The sequence below is a fragment of the Leptodactylus fuscus genome, chromosome 1 (genome assembly GCF_031893055.1).
Source record: "Leptodactylus fuscus isolate aLepFus1 chromosome 1, aLepFus1.hap2, whole genome shotgun sequence".
Lineage (NCBI taxonomy): Eukaryota > Metazoa > Chordata > Amphibia > Anura > Leptodactylidae > Leptodactylus > Leptodactylus fuscus.
The window spans coordinates 227,477,915-227,504,815 of NC_134265.1; positions in this window are offsets into that span (position 1 = coordinate 227,477,915).

Below are 26,901 nucleotides of genomic sequence, written 5' to 3' on the forward strand. Positions count from 1 at the left end.
GAGCTTTGAACTTCATAGCCAGGTGTATCCAATCATGAGAAAAGGTATTTAAGGTGGCCAATTGCAAGTTGATCTCCTATTTGAATCTCCTCTGAAGAGTGGCATCATGGGCTACTCAAAACAACTCTCAAATGATCTGAAAACAAAGATTGTTCAACATAGTTGTTCAGCGGAAGGATAGAAAAAGCTGTCTCAGAGATTTAACCTGTCAGTTTCCACTGTGAGGAACATAGTAAGGAAATGAAAGACCACAGGGACAGTTCTTGTTAAGCCCAGAAGTGGCAGGCCAAGAAAAATATCAGAAAGGCAGAGAAGAAGAATGGTGAGAACAGTCAAGGACAATCCACAGACCACCTCCAAAGAGCTGCAGCATCATCTTGCTGCAGATGGTGTCACTGTGCATCGGTCAACTATACAGCGCACTTTGCACAAATAGAAGCTGTATGGGAGAGTGATGAGAAAGAAGCCGTTTCTGCACGTACGCCACAAATAGAGTTGCCTGAGGTATGCAAAAGCACATTTGGACAAGGCAGCTTCATTTTGGAAACAAAAATTGAGTTGTTTGGTTATAAAAAAAAAGGCGTTATGCATGGCGTCCAAAAAGAAACAGCATTCCAAGAAAAACACATGCTACCCACTGTAAAATTTGGTGGAGGTTCCATCATGCTTTGGGGCTGTGTGGCCAATGCCGGCATCGGGAATCTTGTTAAAGTTGAGGGTCGCATGGATTCCACTCAGTATCAGCAGATTCTTGAGAATAATGTTCAAGAATCAGTGACGAAGTTGAAGTTATGCCGGGGATGGATATTTCAGCAAGACAATGATCCAAAACACCGCTCCAAATCGACTCAGGCATTCATGCAGAGGAACAATTACAATGTTCTGGAATGGCCATCCCAGTCCCCAGACCTGAATATCATTGAACATCTGTGGGATGATTTGAAGCCGGCTGTCCATGCTCGGCGACCATCAAACTTAACTGAACTTGAATTGTTTTGTAAAAAGGAATGATCCAAAATACCTTTATCCAGGATCCAGGAACTGATTAAAAGCTACAGGAAGTGACTAGAGGCTGTTATCTTTGCAAAAGGAGGATCTACTAAATATTAATGTCACTTTTCTGTTGAGGTGCCCATACTTTGGCACCGGTCAAATTTTGGTTTAATGCATATTGCACATTTTCTGTTAGTACAATAAACCTCATTTCAATCCTGAAATATTACTGTGTCCATCAGTTATTAGATATATCAAACTGAAATGGCTGTTGCAAATACCAAAATATTTAGAACTAAAAATTATTAAGATTAATAGGGGTGCCCAAACTTTTTCATAGGACTGTATGTTATATAAACAATAGGTCATTTTTTGGTGACACCTTCATTCCCTGTAAATGTTTAGAAACCTCTTAAAGGGAATGTCCCACCTCCCCCAAGCAAATTCAATGGCAAAACCATTTACCAGAGCACATTACAGTGATAAACAACATACCTTTCTTATCAATGTTATTTTTGTTACTTTGAAGCAAGTGAGGCAGTTGGTGCACTGGTTATGGGCCTGCATCTCCTGGAGCACTGATGTCAGGTCCCTAACACTCCACACAGTGAGAGTTGATCCTCTCACTACCCACTGATATCACCAATGCTACTTAAAGAGGACCTTTCATGTCCTTGGGTACATGTGGTATTATATGAATTCAGCGCACTTTCCCATAATGTGCCCTCGGTGAAGAGCTATCGGTGCATTTGCCGAAGGGCGTTCCTGACAGTCTAGCTGGGAACACCCCTCCTGAGAGTCTGTCTGCAGCGCTACATTGTCAGGAGGCGTTCCTCATTGCCCAGCAATGGTGCTGAGTAGTGAGGAATGCTCTCCTAGTACTAGTCTATGAATGGGTACTGTCAGGAGGCAAGGGGGTGCGTTCCTCACTACTCAGCGTTATCGATGGCCTTCCTGGCTAGACTGTCAGGAACACCATTCTGACAGTGAAGAGCTCTCGGAAAATGCACTAATAGCTCTTCAGCGGGGGCACATAACGGGAAAGCCAACAATGCACTGAATTCAGCACACTGTTGGCTTTCTAGCAGTTTTTAATACCGCATGTGCCCGAGGACATGAAAGGTTGTCTTTAAATAGCAAGAACAGTGCTCCAGGGAGATTAAGGCCTGCCCCCAGCATCAAGATGTCACTACTGAGGCCCAATGACAGCATGGAGTTGCAACGGAACCCCAGAGAGGTGAGTAACATTGGTTTTTTTATCACCTTCCCTGATCCTCTGATCATTTTACTATGGCGTCTGAAGAGACTCCAGAATATAATAATAGCAGTATTTGTTGACTTTTTCCCAACAAATACTCTTGCAGTGGGCCCGCAGCCTTACTTACCAATCCCCACTCCTTTTCCTGGCCACCTCTGCTTCCTATTCTGCTCTCCATGGGCCCTGCATCCCATATCATGTCACTGGGATGCACAAGGCACCCTGGAGAGCAGAAGGCGAAGCAGAGGCAGCCGTGAGCAGGAACAGGGACAGGAAAGTAAATAGGGCCTGTTACCTGCTAGGATTATTCCAGCAGGCAACAGCCTATTAAAAAAGATATAAAAAAGCAGCAGGGTCTACAAGGCCCCTAAGGTTGCGAGTCCCATAGTAGCCGCTATGGCTACTACAGAGGTACTTACACCACTGTGTGCATAGAAACGCATGTTTATCCAGTGAAAACCAAAAACACATTATTAGACCAATTTGATACACAGTGGAAAATTACATTTTGTTTTGATGGCTGATCTTGCATAAAATAGAAGAAAGTCCACTGCAGCACCAGGGTAATGGTGGGTGCTTAGCCCAGAGCCTCTGGTCACAGCTCCATGTAAGTATCCAAGGAAAAGACAGCATTCCATAGTTTTCAAAAAAACAATAGTGAAATTTATTCCATGTATATAGGCAACCTTTCAGTTCTGGTGAGCCTTTGACCGATCTGGATGATTCTGAGAGTGATTGGGAGAAGGTGCTATGGTCAGAAGAGACAAAAATTGAGCTCTTTGGCATTAACTCAACTCGTCGTGTTTGAAGGAAGAAAAATTCTACCTATGACCCAAAAAACACCACCCCCATTGTCAATCATGGAGATGGAAACATTATGTTTTGGGGGTATTTCTCTGCTAAGGGCAGGTCTACGTCCCCACATCAGTGGGAGGATGGATGGAACCATGTACTGTAAAATCCTGAATAACAACCTCCTTCCCTCCACCAGGACATTAAAAATGGGTAATTGCTCGATCTTCCAGCAGGATAATGACCCAAAACATACAGCCAAAGCAACAAAGGAGTGGCTCAAAAAGAAGCACTTTAAGGTCATGGAGTGGCCTAGCCAGTCTCCAGACCTTAATCCCTTAATCAGCGATCAAGCAAATTTCACGATCGGGATTGGCTGGAAAATGATCAAAAACCGGATTTTAAAAACGATCCTGAAATCTCAAGATCAGTTCAACCCCACTGTATATATAATATACAATTAGGGTTGAGCGATCGGGAAAGATCGGATCCCGATCAGCGATCGAGCAAATTTCGTGATCGGGATCGGCTGGAAAATGATCGGAAATTGGATTTTTAAATCAATCCTGAAACCTCAAGATCGGCTCCACCCTACTGTTCATCAAGGGATCAAATAATTATTTCCTGTAGTTAATCATTGTAAATCACTGAAAGGCTAAAGCCACATGTAGCGCAATGCAACTAAACACTGGGGGGAAAAACACAGCAATAATGTGTTGTGTTTTTTTCCACCGCTTTTCATTGACTTTTTACTGCATTTCTACTTTTTTACTTCTCCCACTACATTTATAAAGAAAATGCCCACAATTCTGAAGCTAAAATCATCATACTGTGTTTTTCAAAAACACATGCTTTTTTTTTTTTTTTTTTTTTTTTTTTAAATAGCTTTTCCACACCTCTTTTTTTTCTGCAATGTGTGAATGAGATTAACCAAAATCACTTTGCTGGCACTGTAAAACACTGCGTCTTTTTACACTCCGTTAGCTTTTTCCGTAGCAGTTACAAACGCTGTGCTTCTACAATTTGGGGTCTTAGCCATAGACTTTAAATTCCATCTAGAACTTTAATATTTAGCAAACACAAATTGTAGCTGAAATGGTAATAAAAGTAATATAATTACATAATAGAAAATAAGAGTGTTTGAAGATGCCTTTTCAGCGACAGCAGTTGTATACAACTTTTATTGAAATTTGTTACTAAATATGCTTCTTGAATATTAAAAAAACTTAATCTCTCATCTCCGCAGAAGATGATTGGATACAGAAGAGTACAACAGCTGTCTTTTAATCTAATAATAAATCTTACTTATGCTTCATTATCTTTAACAGTATGCTCGTGGATCTTATGGAGAAAATCAAGCCTTTTGTCAGCAATAAACCATTCTTCAGCACATATTTAGCAAAGAAATGACATTTTATTATGGAAATTTCTGGAAGGATGTTTTAAATACATTGCGTTGGTATTGAAAATGGAATATCTGTGATTATGATATTGTTGCCAGGGCCACCTGGCCCCTGATTGAATTTCATAATGGACAATGACACTAGATACATCTGTATGTTTAGCTACACATTTGATACTGGAAACCACTGCAGTAGTGAAATTTTATAGTTTGCAGATTTCCGTATCATTTTTTAGGCAGTAAATTGATCAACCAACCCCGTTCTGTAGGGTTTTTTTTCACTAGCATTTGTCCATTAAAGTTATTGCTGTATCTAAAATCTGTGCACATAAGCTTTCCCTTCTAGTTTTAGTATGTTCTTTACAGCCCAGTGAATAATTTGAATAAAAAATTGCTCAACATCTTAAATCATTAAACCAGAGGAAAAAACCTACTAGAATAAGCATGGCCTTTTTGCATCACTAACATCTGCCAAATGTCTGATTGGGGAATGAGTGGCTTGGCAAGTGACCTGTCTCTCCATTTATAGTTCTGATAATAACTCTTTATGCATATGCTGTACTCCAACAAGAATTTCGCCATGAATTTATTTCTCAGTAAGAACCGTTCTGGCTTGGAATTATGTGATTTGCACCTGAATAGTTTTTGATTACCAACATGTTGCCCAGGTGAAAGAGATCAACGCCCACTATTCTCTGCCAAATGTTAGGCTGCATTATGAAACTGATGGAATTCCTTAATTATTTCAGTATAGCTTGTGAAGAGCATGGTGTGTGAATAAATGGCAAGAATACGTTTTTTCATATTTCTTGCCATATTTATTACTATACCTTAAATGATGCTGTATGCACTTAACTGTATTAACACGGGGGACCAGCTGCAGCATAAATGCAGTCAGGGCTTGGCCACCAATGCTTTCTCTTAAAGTAGCATTCCCACAAAGATGTTTATTCTTTAGTCTTCTAGAAAGATATGTGATGTAAGTTTTGATGAAAGTAATCTTCTTACCATGGCTAAATTATCCACTTTGTTTGGTCCTCAGCTGTGATCAATACTCTGTCATGTGTCATCTTAGGCAGTGGCATAACTAGGAATGGCGGGGCCCCGTGGCGAACTTTTGACATGGGGTCCCCTCCGACCGACCCCCACCTCCGCATTCCTGCGTACTCTATTATGTCCCTCAGTGGCCCCTGTACACAGTATTATGCCCCATAGTGGCCCCTGCACACACTATTATGTCCCTTAGTGGCCCCTGCACACAGTATTATGCTCCACTGTGGACACCCATAAACAATTATTATACTCTGGGGTCTTTTTGTAACAATAAATTTAGATTTAAAATCAAAAGAATTTTTTGTGTTATTTATACATTGATACTTAGTTGGTGCTTCCTGATGGTATTGATGGTATAGGTAATGCTTTTTCCTGGGGGTTCCTTATTTGACTATGTATTTGATTATCTGGTTCCTCCTTAATTAAATTGTAATTACATCCCTATGCTACTTACCATTTGGTCTGGGTATAGTTCAGTTCCCTCTTTGTCATGTTTTATGTATGTCACATGTCTTTTATGTGTATACTTACATGTCATTTTAAAACAGAATGAATAAAATTTCTATTTTTATTACATAAAGTTGGGTGTAGTTTTCTTTAGGAATGTTGTAATGAAAAATAAGAGTCAGAACTATAAATATTTGAGTCTTTGCTAGGATTGAGCCGATCTTGAAATTTCAGGATCGTTTTTAAAATCCGATTTCCGATCATTTTCCATTCGAACCTGATCCTGATCCCAATTCCAATCCCAATACAAGTCAATGGGATTTTTTTAATAATCGAAGATCGGATTTTAAAAACAATCCTATTCACTACACAGCATATAGTCCAAAAATTGTTTCAATTTTTGGACTCCACGCTGTGTAGTGTTTTAAAAAAATCCCCCCTGGTGTCCGCTTACCTGCACGGATCCGCTACTGCTACCAGTTCTTCTTGGTCCAGTCCGGTCTTGATCTTTCCTTCACAGGCCTTCAGAGTGCTGCCACCTCCCTAGGCTAGTGTTAGAGATGATGGGAGGAGGCGGGGCTTGTTGTGGCTTAGGAGAGTGTGGGTGGGGAGACGTGAAGCCATCACTCACGTCTCCCCTCCCAGTACCCGCCCACACTCTCCTAAGTCAGAAGCCCCACCTTCTCCCAGTATCTCTATAATATTAGTCTAGGGAGGCAGGGGGGGTTCAGGGCGCTCTGAAGATATGTGAAGGAGAGAGGACCGGACCAGAAGAGGGCAGTGGCAGCACTTCTGTGCAGGTAAGTTGAGCGAAGTTCACGAGTAGATAGATACTACTGTACATTGACTTGTCTATTAGATGGACAAAATAATGTACAGTAGTATCTACTCGCAAACTTGCCTCGTCGTCCTCACAGCAGCGCAGCACACAGTGATTTACCGCAGCCTGCCACTCTTCTGCTTCATCCCTGTTTTACCATATATTCAGCTGAGTGTACGGTAAAACAGACAAAGCAGAAGAGTGGCAGGCTACGGTAAATCCATAGGAATGAATGGACGCAGCCAGCACACAGGGGGTTAAGCAGCTGGCCGCTTCCATTCATTCCTATGGGTGTAAAGCTTTTCCCACAATGTTTGGCCAGTAACCAAGCATTGTGGGAAATAACCTCCAATCTCGATCCCGCTTGAAAAGATCGGGATCGGAATTCCGATCACGATCGTGAAATTTACTTGATCGCCGATCGGAATCCAAACATTTCCGATCCTGATCGCTCAACCCTAGGCTTTGCATAAATTTAATGTATTTATCAATAAGTTTAAAAACTAATAGAACACTTTTAATTGTACTTCAGCATACCATAGAAATATATGAATAAAAGATCTAAAAACACTTTATTATATAGAAGCAACATTTCTAAGAATCGAAATTTTGGCCATGGCTCTGCATTGACAGTAGCCTATGATTGGGCCTCAGCAGTCATGCGGAGTGCAACAATATCATGACAATTTTGTCCAAGCATCATGATGTTGGTGTGTCCACAGCAGTTCTTGGCGGCAGCTGGTGTGATTCAGGAGGTTGGAAGAAGTCCGAAGAGGATGTCAAGGGATTGATAGACAGTGTGACGGAGCCCAGGAGAGGTGAGTAAGACTGTTATATTTGTCCTTTATACATTCTTAGCCCTTTACGATCCACACTTGATTTTGCCATCAAACTTGAACAAATATGATCAAAACTTAAATTCGTGAAGCTACCCTAAAGAACTGAAATAAACAATTCTTAGCCTTAACTTGTTTAACCTTTTGATTCTATAATGCTTTAGTCCAGCTCTTTTGCCATCACATCCTCACAGAATAAAACACACAAAAAAGATGACCCAAAATAAGATTAACATAGTGTCTTAAGGCAAAGGTATCTGTATAATGCATGCCATAAAACCATCTCGTCTCCCCGCCCCACTCATATTCATACAAGGTGGTGAGTGTGGCATGGATTGGGGGTTGTGCGGCATGTTTAGTGTAAGGAACGGTCTTGCACAAAATGTGAACCACAATATTATCCGTCAAGAAAACTGGCATAGAAGGACTGATAAATCTCCCCAATGAGTTTTTTACAATGCACCCATTAGGCTTGACGTGTAGGTAATGCAAGAAAAGTGATGGCCTACAGAGTCTGCAGACAGTAAATAGTTATTTAGCTAATAATGTACATCATTTACATTAGCGCTACAAAGAATTGCTTTAATTAGCAATGTACACTTTTCTCTTGCTGTAATGAGTAACATTTAAGCGCGATAATTCCAACTATCATATGTAAACAAATGTGTCTGTTGCGAGCGAATCACAAATGTACATGTGGATTTTTCCACAGAGAAATACTATAAGTAGCATCTGTTTATAAATCTGTCTCCCTCAAAAATATATTTTGTTCTGGAAATCATTCTATAGTAGTTAACAGTGCTATGGAGTTTTTTGCATTATCGCACAATATGCTTCATAAAATGCAATAATGCCAGCTCCTGCTGGTACATCTGTTCCCCCGGCTTAGTAGACCATAGAAGAGACGGTCTCATAGTCCCTTATCTGAGTCCAATGTAATAAAAGGAAATGAATCCCATGGCAAAACAAACTCTCTTACCTGAAAACCTGTGGGAAACAAGAACAGTTGGACGGGGACCTATAGTCTTGTAAATTGTACAGGGAGTACAACTGCTGTGACTCTTTTTGCTTCCCCACCTCTCTTTCCTTCTGCTGTTGGGATTAATGAAACACCCTTTGAGTTCACATGTTCATTTAGTTAGTGGTTCATCACAATGAATGACCGATGCCAAAGGCAGAAATATCAGGCTTCAAACTGAAAATAGAGACTGCCTACTGGTGCGAAGTTTGGCATAGAAGAACTCCAGTCATCAGGCAACAGATGTTCTTGAATTACCCATTAAATTTTTGTACATCTGTTTGCAAACATAGGCTTAACTAGACTGTTAGAATAATTATTCTTCCATTTTTATTATGCATTGTTTTACTTCTCTTTTTACTTCACCAAGCATCAACTGCACTATAGTTTGTAATTTTTCAGCCTCATTTAGTAACAATGGAAACGCACATACACTACTGTATATGTTATGGACCATAACAACTAATTAAACTAGTGATTTTATTAGCAGTTGTTTTACTAAATATAGTTTTGCTAGGACAAACTGCGAATATAGAAATCTCTGAAATGACTTTGTTTGCTATCAAACACTTGAAAATCAGACTGACTTTAAACACAGTTATTCATAGAAATTTAAGATAGTAGATGTATGATCTTGTAAGACCCCCAAGTATATGTGGAAAATAAAAGAAATAGAAACATTATGGTATTCACACAATGGTGTCTTCTGACAAGGAACGTTGACATAGTTAGAAGGCCACATCAATGAGATCTATTCGATAGTACCACTGTCCTGAAGAGTCAGAGGAGATCTAAAAGATCAACATGGGCCCAACACAATGATGCTAAGTATTACCATACAGAACACAGTGATTTTACTCCATTCACAGCCTCTCCATGAACCTTGGACCTATTCCTCATGCCATGCTTGCAAATAATGTAGTTCCCCTGTAGAAATACTGCACATGCACAAAGCATAAGGGGTAAATGTGTACTGGAACCCACCCTCTCCAAGGGAAGTAAAGTTATTGCAAAATTTCTATAGAATCTGATACCTCTCAGATAGAAAACTCAATGAAGTTGTGATGATGAAATGCATTGGGTGTAAGTGATTGGCTACAGATGGACATGATCCATCACACACCATTGAATTGTGTGTACAGTTCTAGCTAGCAGGAGGTCAAGAAAGTTGGTAGCCCTAGGCCAACCTACATAGTATAGTGGGTCTCACCCTAGGTCTGTTGCTAACAGCAAAGGTCCAGGGCACATCCAGTTAGTACAACTTTCAACTTTATTGGTATCTGCAGTATGCTAATACAGCAGGAAGCAGTGGCGTAACTACCACCATAGCAGCAGAGGCAGCTGCCACAGGGCCCGGGACATCAGGGGCCCGGTGACAGCTGCTACCACTGCTATCATTATTCTCGGAGGTCTTTTCGGACCCCCGAGTATAATGATCGGGGACCCCTGTTGGTGGAATACTTTCCACCAACAGGGGGCCCAGAGCTGCAGCAACGGCTGACACACAGGAGCTGCAGGTCTGGCTCCTCTCAGCGCTTCAGGACGCTCCCCCTCTCTCCCCCCTCCCTTTCTCTGTCTGTCCCCTGCCCACCAATGAGAGGGCTGAGGAGAGCCCAGAAGGCGGGGCTTATCCCTGCCAAGCTCCTGCCATCCTGCACACAAGAGGAGAAGAAGAAGCTGCTGCTCCAGGAAAATGAAACTAAAGATACACAGGTACATACTGGGGTTACTATACTTATTAATATCAGGTACACAGGCACATACTGGGGTGACTAGGCTTATTAATATCAGGCATTTGGGGTGATTACTTTTGTTTTAGTAACTCCATGTGCCTCATATTAATAGCAGTTAACCCTATCATGTCCCTCACATTAACCCTTGTGTGCCACACCATAAGAGTTACTAATATGTGAGACATATGGGGATAATAGTAATGAAGATACTTTATTATTACCTCCATGTCTCTCACATATCAGTAACTCTTATGTGAGGTACACAATGTTTAATGTGAGGGACATGATGGGGTTAACTGCTATTAATATGAGGCACATGGAGTTACTAAATTGTAATGCACATGACCAGATTTTTTATCCACAATTGTCCTGGTATAGTGGTGACGTGACAGTATTTAGTCCTGTAGGGGCCACTATGGGGCATAATACTGTGTGCAGTGACCACTATTGGATATAATATGGTGTGCAGGGGCCTCTAAGGGACATAATACTGTGTGCAAGGGCCACTATGGGGCATAATACTGTGTGCATGGGCCACTATGGGGCATAATACTGTGTGCATGGGCCACTATGGGGCATAATACTGTGTGCATGGGCCACTATGGGGCATAATACTGTGTGCAGGGTCCACTATTGGTCATAATAAAGCGCGTAGGAGGGACTCGGTCGAGATCTTCGGTGTCGGGGGGCCCCATGTCAAAAGTTCGCCACGGGGCCCCGCCATTCCTAGTTACGCCACTGGCAGGAAGCCTTGGTAGCACAGACTATAGGCTTCCTGCTCTACCATTCTTCACCTTTGTAGAGTCTATGACACTTTAGGCCATGTACAGACAAGATGCCTGGCCACAGATAGGATGTCAGCGTTTATTTAAAAGGGAAATGGTGCTCAACTAATTTAAGTTGGCAATTGGGGCATAATTAATTTAAGAGGGCAATCAGGGGCATAGTTTATTCATAGGAACAGTCAGGGGTTATTATTACATTCAGACAACATTTTAGGGACATTATGACTATAGAAGGAACACTCAAGGGACTTTATTTATTTATAAATATTGGGGCACAATTTCTTCAGCACTGTCATTTTTGGGAACTGTATCTGAATCTTTTTTTTTTTTTTTTTTTTTAAATGTAGATTGTGAGCCCCATGTAGAGCTCACAATGTACATTTTTCCCTATCAGTATGTCTTTTTTGGAATATGGGATGGAAATCCATGCAAACACGGGGAGAACATACAAACTCCTTGCAGATGGTTTTTTGCCCTTGGCGGGATTTGAACACCAGGACTCCAGCGCTGCAAGGCTGCAGTGCTAACCACTGAGCCACCGTGTGGCCCCATTGACTCTTTTACCCATGGGTTCAGTATGTGTGCTACTACTTTTGATGTATAATTATAGATAGGACAACATTTTATTTGAAGTATAGTATTTGGGGACCACGTGCCACCAAACAGGTACAGTAATAAAGACAAATTAGGAACAATAGTACAGAATTAGGAGTAGTAGCAGGATGAGGAGTTTCTGTAGGGGCTGTAAAAGTGAGGAGCCAAAGATGTGTGCTTGAAAAGTTTAGAGAGAAAAGTCACAACTTGACAAAGTCATCATGGTAATCTGCGCCAAATGAAAAAGATGGGGAATGTGAACGACTGTAGTTAGAGACGTTACTAATGAATTAACTTTACTGTACTATACTGCACTCACTGTAATAGTCTTCAGATTGTCTGTGTAGACCGGGATCACTATATGATTACTATATTGGGGTAATATTAGTATATCTGGCTTGGGGACCATTGAAACGTTTCTCATGGAGGCACAGTAAGAGAGCACAGAAAGTATGTACAGGTCTACATATGCCACCATGGAAGGTCCATGCAATTAGCTTATCTTTGTGTTTGTGCCTTTATAGCTAGTGATACAGTATGGAAGTCTCATAAGATCTTTTACACACTTTTCTATTGACTACAGGACAGCAGCCATTGTTCTTTCCTTCATAGTGGTCTTCTATAGAGATTATTTTGTGCACTTCTACGCAGTTTAATTGGTGTCAATGTTTATAACACATATATCAAATACATACAATGCTCTTATCTTTCATTGAGCAGCACCTTTCTTGTTAAACTTACATATAAGATTAAATACAGTATTTCGATCTTCAAGCTGCAATCTTCCTAATGCCATAATGATGTATTTTAGCAATATTTTATTAATATGTTCCTATAACAGCACTATCATAAAATACACTCCAACGTCCAAATACCTGTGTAACCTTTAATATTCTTCAGTAAAATCTGACAAAGATATTTATTTCGCATTTGGATATATCCAAATACAATCACAAGCACCTTAGATTTTATTCCTTGTTCAGTCTTTCATGCCATGAGTAAGACAGAGTTTTGATGCATAAATGATTTTGATTTAAATGGCAAAAGAAAGATTTTTATCTATAATGAATCTCAGAAGACAATGATCCCGAACGCCCTCAGTAAACAATGGACTTGGTCAAACTGGTCAAAATCCAAATTTATTAATAGTAATCGTCTTTCTTAATAAAGCGTGTAACAATATACTAAATACTAAAGGGATAATATCTTTACCTAGAAAACAGAGGTGTAAAACCAATAAAGGGCAGGACCCTGAATATAGGATCAGGTAACCCCACATCAATTCCAGTGTCCGAGTGTTCAATAGTAGTGCTAACACCAGATATAGTCCTTTATATGGATTCACAGGGATCTGCCACCTTCAATTTAATTCACCGAGCAGGACAGTTCATGTTTAAGTATGAATAAAGCTACACTTTTAGGCCACAAGCATCAAAATTCCCTATAAAAGAGCAGAACTTAACTGGCAGAACACAGTTAAAACCCAGATCCAGTGGCGTAACTAAGGTCTTGTGGGCCCTGGTGCGATCTTTTGTCCAGGGTCCCCTACCTCATCCCTATAGCAAATTTGTGATAATAATGGTAAGGGGTGCTAAGCAGTAACCTTAGTATAGTTAGGGTAATCTGTGGGTCTCCTTGGTTTATGGGTCAGATGGAAGCTGCAATCTCAATAATGATGCCAGTGCTTATGGGGCTCCTAAGACTCCAGGGCCCCATGCAACTGCACCCTCTGCACCCCCTCAAGTTACACCCCTGCCCAGACCTCTACCTCCTCACCCCTACATAATGCTTGAAGTCAGGAGAAAGATTGATCTCCCAACTGTTGTCTCTTTTGTGCTAATGTATCATTGTACTGGCAACATGGATCTGAACTTTTCCCTGCGGCCTACAATGGAGTCGCAGAAGCATTACCATCATACAAGCAAAGGCAGCAAAGAAGACTTCTGATTAGAGATGAGTGAACAGTAAAATGTACGAGATTCGATATTCATTTCGAGTAGCCCCTCAATATTCGACTACTTGAATCGAATATCGAATCCTATTATACTCTATGGGAGGAAAATGCTCGTTTCAGGGGTAGGCAACGTTCGATCAAATTACACTTACCAAGTCCACGAGTGAGGGTCGGGCTGGATCCTCAGAGCAGTCTTCTCCTTGCAGCGTCCCCGCGGCATCTTCCGGCTCTGAATTCACTCTGCCTAGGCATCAGGCCTGGGCAGAGCCGACTGCGCATGCCTGCACTACAAGCGGGCATGCGCAGTCGACTCTGCCGAGGCCCGATGCCTGGCAGAGTGAATTCAGAGCCGGAAGACGCCGTGGGGAAGCTGCACGGAGAAGACTTCTAAAGGTAGGAGAAGAACCAGCGTTGATTGGCCGACTGTATAGCATTCGGCCAATCAATGCTGGTTCTGCATCGAACTTTTTCATTCGAATAGTGAGTGGTACTTGATCAAGTACGAGTATTTCGAATACTGTAGTATTCGATCGAATACCTACTCGATCGAATACTACTCGCTCATCTCTACTTCTGATCTCTGCTTCTCTTACTGTAATACATTAGTACAATATGCACTCATTGTCATTAAGTAGGAGAAAGCAGGGTGTTTCCTGAGGGCCCCCTACACTATAGGTGCATTGTACTGTCTAGGGATTCTATGAGGGTATTTATTCTATGTCTATAAATTCTATGAATTTATTCTATATTTATTCTATGGGCACTAATGGGGCATTATACTATGTGAACAGCACAAAAGGGGCATTATCCTATATGGGGACATGAATAGAAGATTGTGCCATGTGAAGTTCACTAAGGAGGTGTTGAGTATTATACTGTTTAGGGACACTAAAGTGGTAATAAGGGAGTATTATACTATATTATTATAAAACACTGTATGTTACATAGAGGAGGAAATTATAACTGTATGGGGCACAAATGGTGTAGATGGAGTCAAAGGGAACATAAGTATATCTTAACATAAGTAAATATTGGACTCATTCAACTACTGTTCAGCTTGGACCTTTACTTGAAGGCAGACCCTAATCAGTGGACCCTTACTAAAAGTGGTTGAGTACCCCTGCTCTTAAAGGATCACATAGTGTTGTTTATTCTGGAGGGGGCCCTGGAGTTGTGACCATAACACAGCTGGTTAAACTTATGTTTGAGTGATTCGGGCCTTAGATATATTTTCATTTGTATCTAGATATTTGTTTATGAAGTTGTAACCATAAGGCACCTTGAAGTCCGGGAAATGTGGCTTCACATAAGTAGTTCAGTTTATGTGAAATGATTGGAAACTGAGTATGAAGTAAAAAAAAAAAGATAGACACAAATGGCGCAAACTAGTAACACAGTTACGATTCTCATATTTCAATGGGAATTTCCTCTATTTTTCTAGGGTATGGTAGCATAGAATTTCCTTGGTCTATGCTAATACGAGAAATGAAGAAAGGGACACAGAGCTGCATTATTTAAGGTCTCTAGTATAGGTAATATGTCTTGCGTAACTCTCCATTTCTCTCCATCTTATGTTTCTAATGTATGAATGCACCATGAGAAGACCATACTACTATATCTTACTCGTAAATTAGAAACACCCAGGGAAGTATATTGAATTATTGTATATTGTACTACAATATACAGTACTGTGACAAAGTTTTAGGGTGGTGGAGAACCATCTGCAAAGTAAGAATACCTTCAAATGTAGAAGTAATAATAGTTCAGTTTTCAATAGTTTTTGTCAATAAAAAACTAAAGAGATTGAGTTAAAGAGATATGTAAATTAAATCAATATTTGGTGTGACCACTCTTTGGAAAAGGAGTCCTGGAAGTGATGATCTGGCTCCGCTGCCCTGATATCAACCTCATTGAGTCTGTCTGGGATTACTTGAAGATTGATTTGAACTGTGCTATATCCAAGGAAGATCTGTGATTAGTTCTTCAAGATGCCTGCCAAGGTCCTTCAAAAACTGTATGCACGAGTACTATGAAGAATTGATGCTGTTTTGAGGGCAAAGAGAGGTCGCAATAAATATTGTTGTTATTTAGATTTTTCTTTTCTTTATTCACATCATTATGTTAATTTATAAAATTAAATATAGAAACCTTTATTTTTGAAAGTATTCTTATTGTGTAGCATTTTTTCCATGCCTGTATAAAACTTTTGCACAGTACTTTAAGCATTGGCTAAAAGTGGCTGCTGAAACATAAATGTGAAATCCTATCATTGGCCTATTAGAGCAAAATTGAGTATTTTTTGGACAGTGAAAAGTCATAACAGTACAATGTATATGCCATTATGGTGGTGGTAGCAGCATTCAGTGAGTATATAGCTCTGCAGACCCTACAAGACCTAGAAAGAACAGCCCTAAAGTCATGTGGGAAATCTGGCAGTAATTCTGAAATAAACAACAACTTATAATTACAGTGGGGCAAAAAAGTATTTAGTCAGTCACCAATAGTGCAAGTTCCACCACTTAAAAAGATGAGAGGCGTCTGTAATTTACATCATAGGTAGACCTCAACTATGAGAGCCAAAATGAGAAAACAAATCCAGAAAATCACATTGTCTGATTTTGTAAGAATTTATTTTCAAATTATGGTGGAAAATAAGTATTTGGTCACCTACAAACAATCAAGATTTCTGGCTCTCACAGACCTGTAACTTCTTCTTTAAGAGTCTCCTCTTTCCACTCATTACCTGTAGTAATGGCACCTGTTTAAACTTGTTATCAGTATAAAAAGACACCTGTGCACACCCTCAAACAGTCAGACTCCAAACTCCACTATGGTGAAGACCAAAGAGCTGTCAAAGGACACCAGAAACAAAATTGTAGCCCTGCACCAGGCTGGGAAGACTGAATCTGCAATAGGCAACCAGCTTGGATAGAAGAAATCAACTGTGGGAGCAATAATTAGAAAATGGAAGACATACAAGACCACTGATAATCTCCCTCGATCTGGGGCTCCACGCAAAATCTCACCCCGTGGGGTCAAAATGATCACAAGAACGGTGAGCAAAAATCCCAGAACCATGCGGGGGGACCTAGTGAATGAACTGCAGAGAGCTGGGACCAATGTAACAAAGGCTACCATCAGTAACACACTACGCTGCCAGGGACTCATATCCTGAAGTGCCAGACGTGTCCCACTTCTTAAGCCAGTACATGTCCGGGCCCGTCTGAAGTTTGCTAGAGAGCATTTGGATGATCCAGAAGAGTTTTGGGAGAATGTCCTATGGTCTGATGAAACCAAACTGGAACTGTTTGGTAGAAACACAACTTTTCGTGTTTGGAGGAAAAAGAATACTGAGTTGCATCCATCAAACACCATACCTACTGTAAAGCATGGGGGTGGAAACATCATACTTTGGGGCTGTTTCTCTGCAAAGGGGCCAGGGCGACTGATCCAGGTACATGAAAGAATGAATGGGGCCATGTATCGTGAGATTTTGAGTGCAAACCTCCTTCCATCAGCAAGGGCATTGAAGATGAAACGTGGCTGGGTCTTTCAACATGACAATGATCCAAAGCACAGCGCCAGGGCAACGAAGGAGTGGCTTTGTAAGAAGCATTTCAAGGTCCTGGAGTGGCCTAGCCAGTCTCTAGATCTCAACCCTATAGAAAACCTTTGGAGGGAGTTGAAAGTCCGTGTTGCCAAGCGACAGCCCCAAAACATCACTGCTCTAGAGGAGATCTGCATGGAGGAATGGGCCAACATACCAACAACAGTGTGTGCCAACCTTGTGAAGAGTTACAGAAAACGTTTGACCTCTGTCATTGCCAACAAAGGATATATAACAAAGTATTAAAATGAAATTTTGTTACTGACCAAATACTTATTTTCCACCATAATTTGCAAATAAATTCTTACAAAATCAGACAATGTGATTTTCTGGATTTGTTTTCTCATTTTGTGTCTCATAGTTGAGGTCTACCCATGATGTAAATTACAGACGCTTCTCATCTTTTTAAGTGGTGGAACTTGCACTATTGGTGACTGACTAAATACTTTTTTGCCCCACTGTACATCTTATAAGTATGTAATAAAATAGGAAAAAAGTCATGGAAACTTTAAAGGCATAAAAAATGGATTTTTTTTTACAGACTAATCCAAACACATAATACAACTGAGGCTTGCATGTTACTAAGACGCATTATTTAACTATATTGAAAAATTGAGATAAGAAATATCTATTCACAACATAATACTAGGCGTTATTTTCACTGACAATTTTTTATATTAATAGGACATCATAGTACATAGCAAAGAAATTTCAAGCAAACAGGGATTACGCAAAAGCTACGGAAATATAACATCATAGCACAGTACCAGCCATATGTAGACTATTGGGCTCATTAAAAGAAGCTGCTGACACTCTGCAAGGCATATTTCATCGATTTTAGAGAGCTGGTTGGCATGATCATCCGCCTTCTGTTACACGCAGCTTTAACAACCATTGTATAAGAAAAAAATCTGTAAAATGCCACAGTCATCATAGCTACCAAACATGGTCATTTTAACAAATGGCTGCAGATGTCTTCCATCAGTTGTCATTTTATTTGGCATAGAAAATTATTTTCTTCATTTAATTTCCGAAGCAACGTCTAGGTTCTGTATAATACCATTGGTGGATGATTGCCATGATTCACTAGGAAACTGTGACCACTTGTTTTCAGTTTTAAGGAACCTGCATGTTATATCATTTCTTTACTCCAAAATACTGCACCTTAAAAACTTTCCATACAAGCTTTGATACAAGTGTTGATATATGAGATGGTCAAATCTTTAAAAGATTTAGTAAAATGGGATAAGCACTCTGATTTTCTACATATATTGAACCAGGATTGTAATTTGGATGCAGAACCGGCCCTACAGTACTTCACTGTCATAGTTGAATGTATGTAAAAGGTGGTGGGAAATAAGGGGGAATTATTGCGACAATTATTTTGCTAATATCACTGCCAGCACTCTCAAAGATCATTCAGATCATCCTTTACAAGTGTTGTGCCCCATGAACTCATCAAAGAGGACTTTTCACACATCCAACAATTCAGCTCTTTTCATCAATTAATAATTGTCCCTCCATTAATTCCAGTGCAGTTGGATTTTTTCCGCTAGCCCCTCAATGTTTCTGAACAATCAATGTTGTTAGGTATTGTGTCTGATGTGCTATTTGATCTCTGTACTGTCAGGAAGGTAGTGTTAGCTAGGACCCAGGTAAGGAGTGTGATTGTGAGCTCTGACACTGGCTGCCTCTTGTTGGAGCTCTGAGTCACGTCCCCCACCTGACACTGCCCTTCTGACATTACAGGGCTTAAACAGCACATCAGGCATCAAAACCAACTGTTTGTGTTTGTTGCTCAGGATTGGTGGAGGCTAGAGAAAAAAAAATCCAAAAGGAGTCATTGGAGTGGCACCTATTAACAGATACTAAGAACTTGAATGAGTGGAGGTGGTGAAAGGTCCTCTAACTTTGTCTATTGCTCTACTGTTAACTGATGATCTTGCTTTTGAAACATTAACCTCTTTGCCATATACTGTATATAAAGACTACTTTGACTTCTGCGCCCTACTTGTTTTATCATGAACATGCCTGAACCTCAGAGAATTTAGAACAATGAATTTGACTTATTCCCTACGCATTCCAAAAATCAGTATATTTGAGATAAGTACTACCTGTAAAGGTCACAGCAAGGTCAAGGTTTTCCCATTGCCTCTTATATTTTTCAGAGTTAACATGCAATCAGTCTAGTTACTATGATCAAATCACAGGAATGATGTTACATAGAATATTAGGATTAACCCATAAAATTAGCCCTAGATCACCATGAATATTGATGGGATCTGGGATCTTGTTTCATGGCTGCTCATTCATGATATACAGTCCTATGAAAAAGTTTGGGCACCCCTATTAATCTTAATCATTTTTAGTTCTAAATATTTTGGTGTTTGCAACAGCCATTTCAGTTTGATATATCTAATAACTGATGGACACAGTAATATTTCAGGATTGAAATGAGGTTTATTGTACTAACAGAAAATGCGCAATATGCATTAAACCAAAATTTGACCGCTGCAAAAGTATGGGCACCTCAACAGAAAAGTGACATTAATACTTAGTAGATCCTCCTTTTGCAAAGATAACAGCCTCTAGTCGCTTCCTGTAGCTTTTAATCCGTTCCTGGATCCTGGATGAAGGTATTATGGACCATTCCTCTTTACAAAACAATTCAAGTTCAGTTAAGTTTGATGGTCGCCGAGCATGGACAGCCCGCTTCAAATCATCCCACAGATGTTCAATGATATTCAGGACTGGGGACTGGGATGGCTATTCCAGAACATTGTAATTGTTCCTCTGCATGAATGCCTGAGTCGATTTGGAGCGGTGTTTTGGATCATTATCTTGCTGAAATATCCATCCCTGGTGTAACTTCAACTTCATCACCGATTCTTGAACATTATTCTCCAGAATCTGCTGATACTGAGTGGAATCCATGCAACCCTCAACTTTAACAAGATTCCCGGTGCCGGCATTGGCCACACAGCCCCAAAGCATGATGGAACCTCCACCAAATTTTACAGTGGGTAGCAAGTGATTTTCTTGGAATGCTATTTTTTTTAACGCCATGCATAACACCTTTTTGTATGACCAAACAACTCAATCTTTGTTTCATCAGTCCACAGGACCTTCTTCCAAAATTCAGCTGGTTTGTCCAAATGTGCTTTTGCATACCTCAGCCGACTCTGTTTGTGGCGTGCTTGCAGAAACGGCTTCTTTCTCATCACTCTCCCATACAGCTTCACCTTGTGCAAAGTGTGCTGTATTGTTGACCGATGCACAGTGACACCATCTGCAGCAAGATGATATTGCAGCTCTTTGGAGGTGGTCTGTGGATTGTCCTTGACTGTTCTCACCATTCTTCTTCTCTGCCTTTCTTACATTTTTCTTGGCCTGCCACTTCTGGGCTTATCAAGAACTGTCCCTGTGGTCTTCCATTTCCTTACTATGCTCCTCACAGTGGAAACTGACAGGTTAAATCTCTGAGACAACTTTTTGTATCCTTCCCCTGAACAACTATGTTGAACAATCTTTGTTTTCAGATCATTTGAGAGCGGGCTGTCCATGCTCGGCAACCATCAAACTTAACTGAACTTGAATTGTTTTGTAAAGAGGAATGGTCCAAAATCCCTTCATCCAGGATCCCGGAACTGATTAAAAGCTACAGGAAGTGACTAGAGGCTGTTATCTGTGCAAAAGGAGGATCTACTAAATATTAATGTCACTTTTCTGTTGAGGTGCCCATACTTTTGCATTGGTCAAATTTTGGTTCAATGCATATTACACATTTTCTGTTAGTACAATAAACCTCACTTCTATCAGTTATTAGATACAGTCCTATGAAAAAGTTTGGGCACCCCTATTAATCTTAATCATTTTTAGTTCTAAATATTTTGGTATTTGCAACAGCCATTTCAGTTTGATATATCTAATAACTGATGGACACAGTAATATTTCAGGATTGAAATGAGGTTTATTGTACTAACAGAAAATGTGCAATATGCATTAAACCAAAATTTGACCGGTGCAAAAGTATGGGCACCTCAACAGAAAAGTGACATTAATATTTAGTAGATCCTCCTTTTGCAAAGATAACAGCCTCTAGTCGCTTCCTGTAGCTTTTAATCAGTTCCTGGATCCTGGATAAAGGGATTTTGGACAAACAATTCAAGTTCAGTTAAGTTAGATGGTCGCCGAGCATGGACAGCCCGCTTCAAATCATCCCACAGATGTTCAATGATATTCAGGTCTGGGGACTGGGATGGCCATTCCAGAACATTGTAATTGTTCCTCTGCATGAATGCCTGAGGATTTGGAGCGGTGTTTTGGATCATTGTCTTGCTGAAATATCCATCCCCGGCGTAACTTCAACTTCGTCACTGATTCTTGAACATTATTCTCAAGAATCTGCTGATACTGAGTGGAATCCATGCGACTCTCAACTTTAACAAGATTCCCAATGCCGGCATTGGCCACACAGCCCCAAAGCATGATGGAACCTCCACCAAATTTTACAGTGGGTAGCATGTGTTTTTCTTGGAATGCTGTTTTTTTTTGGACGCCATGCATAACGCCTTTTTTTATAACCAAACAACTCAATTTTTGTTTCCAAAATGAAGCTGCCTTGTCCAAATGTGCTTTTTCATACCTCAGGCAACTCTATTTGTGGCGTACGTGCAGAAACGGCTTCTTTCTCATCACTCTCCCATACAGCTTCTATTTGTGCAAAGTGCGCTGTATAGTTGACCGATGCACAGTGACACCATCTGCAGCAAGATGATGCTGCAGCTCTTTGGAGGTGGTCTGTGGATTGTCCTTGACTGTTCTCACCATTCTTCTTCTCTGCCTTTCTGATATTTTTCTTGGTCTGCCACTTCTGGGCTTAACGAGAACTGTCCCTGTGGTCTTTCATTTCCTTACTATGTTCCTCACAGTGGAAACTCACAGGTTAAATCTCTGAGACAACGTTTTGTATCCTTCCCCTGAACAACTATGTTGAACAATCTTTGTTTTCAGATCATTTGATAGCGGGCTGTCCATGTTCGGCGACCATCAAACTTAACTGAACTTGAATTGTTTTGTAGAAAGAAATGGTCCAAAATACCTTCATCCAGGATCCAGGAACTGATTAAAAGCTACAGGAAGCGACTAGAGGCTGTTATCTTTGCAAAAGGAGGATGTACTAAATATTAATGTCACTTTTCTGTTGAGGTGCCCATATTTTTGCACCGGTCAAATTTTGGTTTAATGCATATTGCGCATTTTCTGTTAGTACAATAAACCTCATTTCAATCCTGAAATATTACTGTGTCCATCAGTTATTAGATATATCAAACTGAAATGGCTGTTGCAAACACCAAAATATTTAGAACTAAAAATGATTAAGATTTATAGGGGTGCCCAAACTTTTTCATAGGACTGTACACTGCATTAGAAACACTCTGTTCCACCCAGCAGTTGATGTAAAGTGTATGATTTCTTAGGGCATAAAAAACTAAGAACGGTGAGTTTGTGTCTGATTTCAACTTTTTCATTCTATGATCAATTTGTTTAGTAATATTGAATAACATTTTTTATCCGTCATTTTAATAAATATGGATGCAGCAGCAAGTGTCTTTATGAGTCAACTCAGCAAAGTGAACACTGTACAAGTTGAGTGTTTTCCTGCAGAAAACTACCCGCAACCAACACTACTGATCCTAGAAGACAGACCCCAACCGAGCAGTAAATGACGTTATGTGATAAGGAAATCTCTTTAGGTCAAATATCAGTTTTACTATTAAACATAACATTTTGCACAATTTTCTAGTCATCCATTGAACGTCATGAATATATGTCAAGTGCTGCAAATGTATGGTGACAGTGAAATCTGCTAGGCTTGGGATATAGCAAAATAAATATTAAAATAATCCCATCCAAAGTAGTTTACATTCTTCATGTAAAAGCAGAAACCTTTGATTTATTGCTGATTAAAACACATTCTATCCAATTCACAGGGAAAACATATTACGAAGAAATGTCTTTGTTTCGTATCATGTCAATGCTCCATCATCTTTAACACACATGTAAATTGCAAAGGAACATTTGATCTTAGTTCATAGACTCGCTTTACATGATATGCATTAAAGCTGCCACCACAATAAATAATAAAAGATTAAAATCTTAAAAGTTGGAAAAACTTTAAAAATATACAACAGTGTTTTATTTCGGATTATAAAAACTCTTGAATGATTTACTTTGAGTGACACGTTCATTGCCTGTATGAGAAGGAACTAATAATTGCACCGAGTCTGCGATTGGTGAGGGAGCTGTTTGGGAAACATTGTCATGGGCAGGTAATAAAGCAGTCCTTCTACCTGGACACCTTACTGTCACAAAGATATCTTTCACTGTTTGTGAAGGCAATGACATTGCTTAGATATATTTATTTGTGCCTAGGTTGCAATAACATTGGCTATTTCATAGAAATGTCATCTCGGCTAGCTCCAAAGTATCTGGATGTTTTGTTGCAAGTTCTACGAAGCTGATTGACGTGATTGATTCTAGTAATGAAGAACAAGCTATTAATGATATAATAGGTAATGGCATGGCTAATGTATAAACTAAGGAGGAAACCAATCCTGTATTTATGTGTAGAAGAGTAAAGAGCGCCTAAAATCATGTGCTGTACCAAGCAAACAGGAATTGTGGCAGTAAATAAAGAAATCAATCACTCCGTCTTTAAAGTAGCTGTGACATTTACTAACGAAAGTCGGGGGAGATAGTTTTGTTGCAGAGAATTTTGTTGCATTATGACTATTCTGTAAAGTGTTAAAATGTATATACAACAAGGAAAAAAGGGCTTCATTATTCAATCACTGAAACTAGAAATGACCTAGTTGGAAGTAACTGGATTATGGTCTTTATGACAAATATGTTACTATTGAAGTTAGCTGACAGTATAATTAGTGGAGATGAGCGAGTAGTGTTCGATCGAGTAGGTGTTCGAAATACTCGTACTCGATCGAACACTACTAGCTGTTAGAAGTTTAAGGTTCGATGCAGAACCAGCGTTGATTGGCAGAATGCTATACATTCTGCCAATCAATGCTGGTTCCTCTCTTACCTTTAGAAGTCTTCTCAGGCGTCGGGCCGGGCAGAGCCGACTGCGCATGTGCAGTCGGCTCTGCCTAGGCCCCAATGCCTAGGCAGAGTGAATTCCAGCCGGAAGAAGACACGGGGGCGCTGCGCCGGGAGAAGACTTCAAGGAGAATCCAGCCCGACCGTCACTCGTGGACTTGGTAAGTATAATTTTATCGAATTTTTGCCTACCCCTGAAACGAGCATTTCCCCCATAGACTATAATGGGGTTCGAAATCCGTTTGAACAGTCGAACAGTGTGCGGCTGTTCGAAACGGATTTCGAACCTCGGACATTTTAGTGTTCGCTCATCTCTAATAATTAGACAATGTCCAAAAAAAGAACACTATCACAGTGCGAAATATTGCTCACTAATTCCAATCAATCCAAAAGAGCATGGGAAGAATATGCAAATCTGTCTCCCAAGATGTAAACAGGGAGACAGTGCCTCTGTTATGCTGCCCTCTATAGCAAGTACCCTTGAACAACATGCCCGACTTGTTGTTCAAGGGTGCTTGCTATAGAGGGCAGCATAACAGAGGCCCTGTCTCCCTGTTTACATCTTGGGAGACAGATTTGCATATTCTTCCCATGTTCCCTTGCATTGGAGCAACTATGGCTGTATAAGTCTCCACACACCTGAGAAGGTGGTCTCTCCCTAAGGAAAGACATTATCCCCACAATCTGGTCTTTCAGCCTCTCACTTAAACCAAATCAATTCTTTCTATGCTGCGCTGATGAAGTCCAAAGAGACAGAAACGGTGCCGTCCGTAGCTGAGAAATTGATTTGGTTATAACCTCGCATCATTCAGCAAAGGCTTCTGGGAAGTCGGGCATGTTGTTCAAGGGTGCTTGCTATAGAGGGCAGCATAACAGAGGCACTGTCTCCCTGTTTACATCTTGGGAGACAGATTTGCATATTCTTCCCATGTTCCTTTGCAGTGGAGCAACTATGGCTGTATACAGTCCTATGAATCTTAATCATTTTTAGTTCTAAATAGTTTGGTGTTTGCAACAGCCATTTCAGTTTGATATACAGTCCTATGAAAAAGTTTGGGCACCCCTATTAATCTTAATCATTTTTAGTTCTAAATATTTTGGTGTTTGCAGCAGCCATTTCAGTTTGATATATCTAATAACTGATGGACACAGTAATATTTCAGGATTGAAATGAGGTTTATTGTACTAACAGAAAATGTGCAATATGCATTAAACCAAAATTTGACCGGTGCAAAAGTATGGGCACCTCAACAGAAAAGTGACATTAATATTTAGTAGATCCTCCTTTTGCAAAGATAACAGCCTCTAGTCACTTCCTGTAGCTTTTAATCAGTTCCTGGATCCTGGATGAAGGGATTTTGGACAAACAATTCAAGTTCAGTTAAGTTAGATGGTCGCCGAGCATGGACAGCCCGCTTCAAATCATCCCACAGATGTTCAATGATATTCAGGTCTGGGGACTGGGATGGCCATTCCAGAACATTGTAATTGTTCCTCTGCATGAATGCCTGAGTTGATTTGGAGCAGTGTTTTGGATCATTGTCTTGCTGAAATATCCATCCCCGGCGTAACTTCAACTTCGTCACTGATTCTTGAACATTATTCTCAAGAATCTGCTGATACTGAGTGGAATCCATGCGACCCTCAACTTTAACAAGATTCCCGGTGCCGGCATTGGCCACACAGCCCCAAAGCATGATGGAACCTCCACCAAATTTTACAGTGGGTAGCAAGTGTTTTTCTTGGAATGCTGTTTCTTTTTGGACGCCATGCATAACGCCTTTTTTTATAACCAAACAACTCAATCTTTGTTTCCAAAATGAAGTTGGCTTCTCCAAATGTGCTTTTTCATACCTCAGGCAACTCTATTTGTGGCGTACGTGCAGAAACGGCTTCTTTCTCATCACTCTCCCATACAGCTTCTCCTTGTGCAAAGTGCGCTGTATTGCTGACTGATGCACAGTGACACCATCTGCAGCAAGATGATGCTGCAGCTTTTTGGAGGTGGTCTGTGGATTGTCCTTGACTGTTCTCACCATTCTTCTTCTCTGCCTTTCTGATATTTTTCTTGGCCTGCCACTTCTGGGCTTAACAAGAACTGTCCCTGTGGTCTTCCATTTCCTTACTATGTTCCTCACAGTGGAAACTGACAGGTTAAATCTCTGAGACAACGTTTTGTATCCTTCCCCTGAACAACTATGTTGAACAATCTTTGTTTTCAGATCATTTGAGAGCGGGCTGTCCATGTTCGGCGACCATCTAACTTAACTGAACTTGAATTGTTTTGTAGAAAGAAATGGTCCAAAATACCTTTATCCAGGATCCAGGAACTGATTAAAAGCTACAGGAAGCGACTAGAGGCTGTTATCTTTGCAAAAGGAGGATCTACTAAATATTAATGTCACTTTTCTGTTGAGGTGCCCATACTTTTGCACCGGTCAAATTTTGGTTTAATGCATATTGCACATTTTCTGTTAGTACAATAAACCTCAT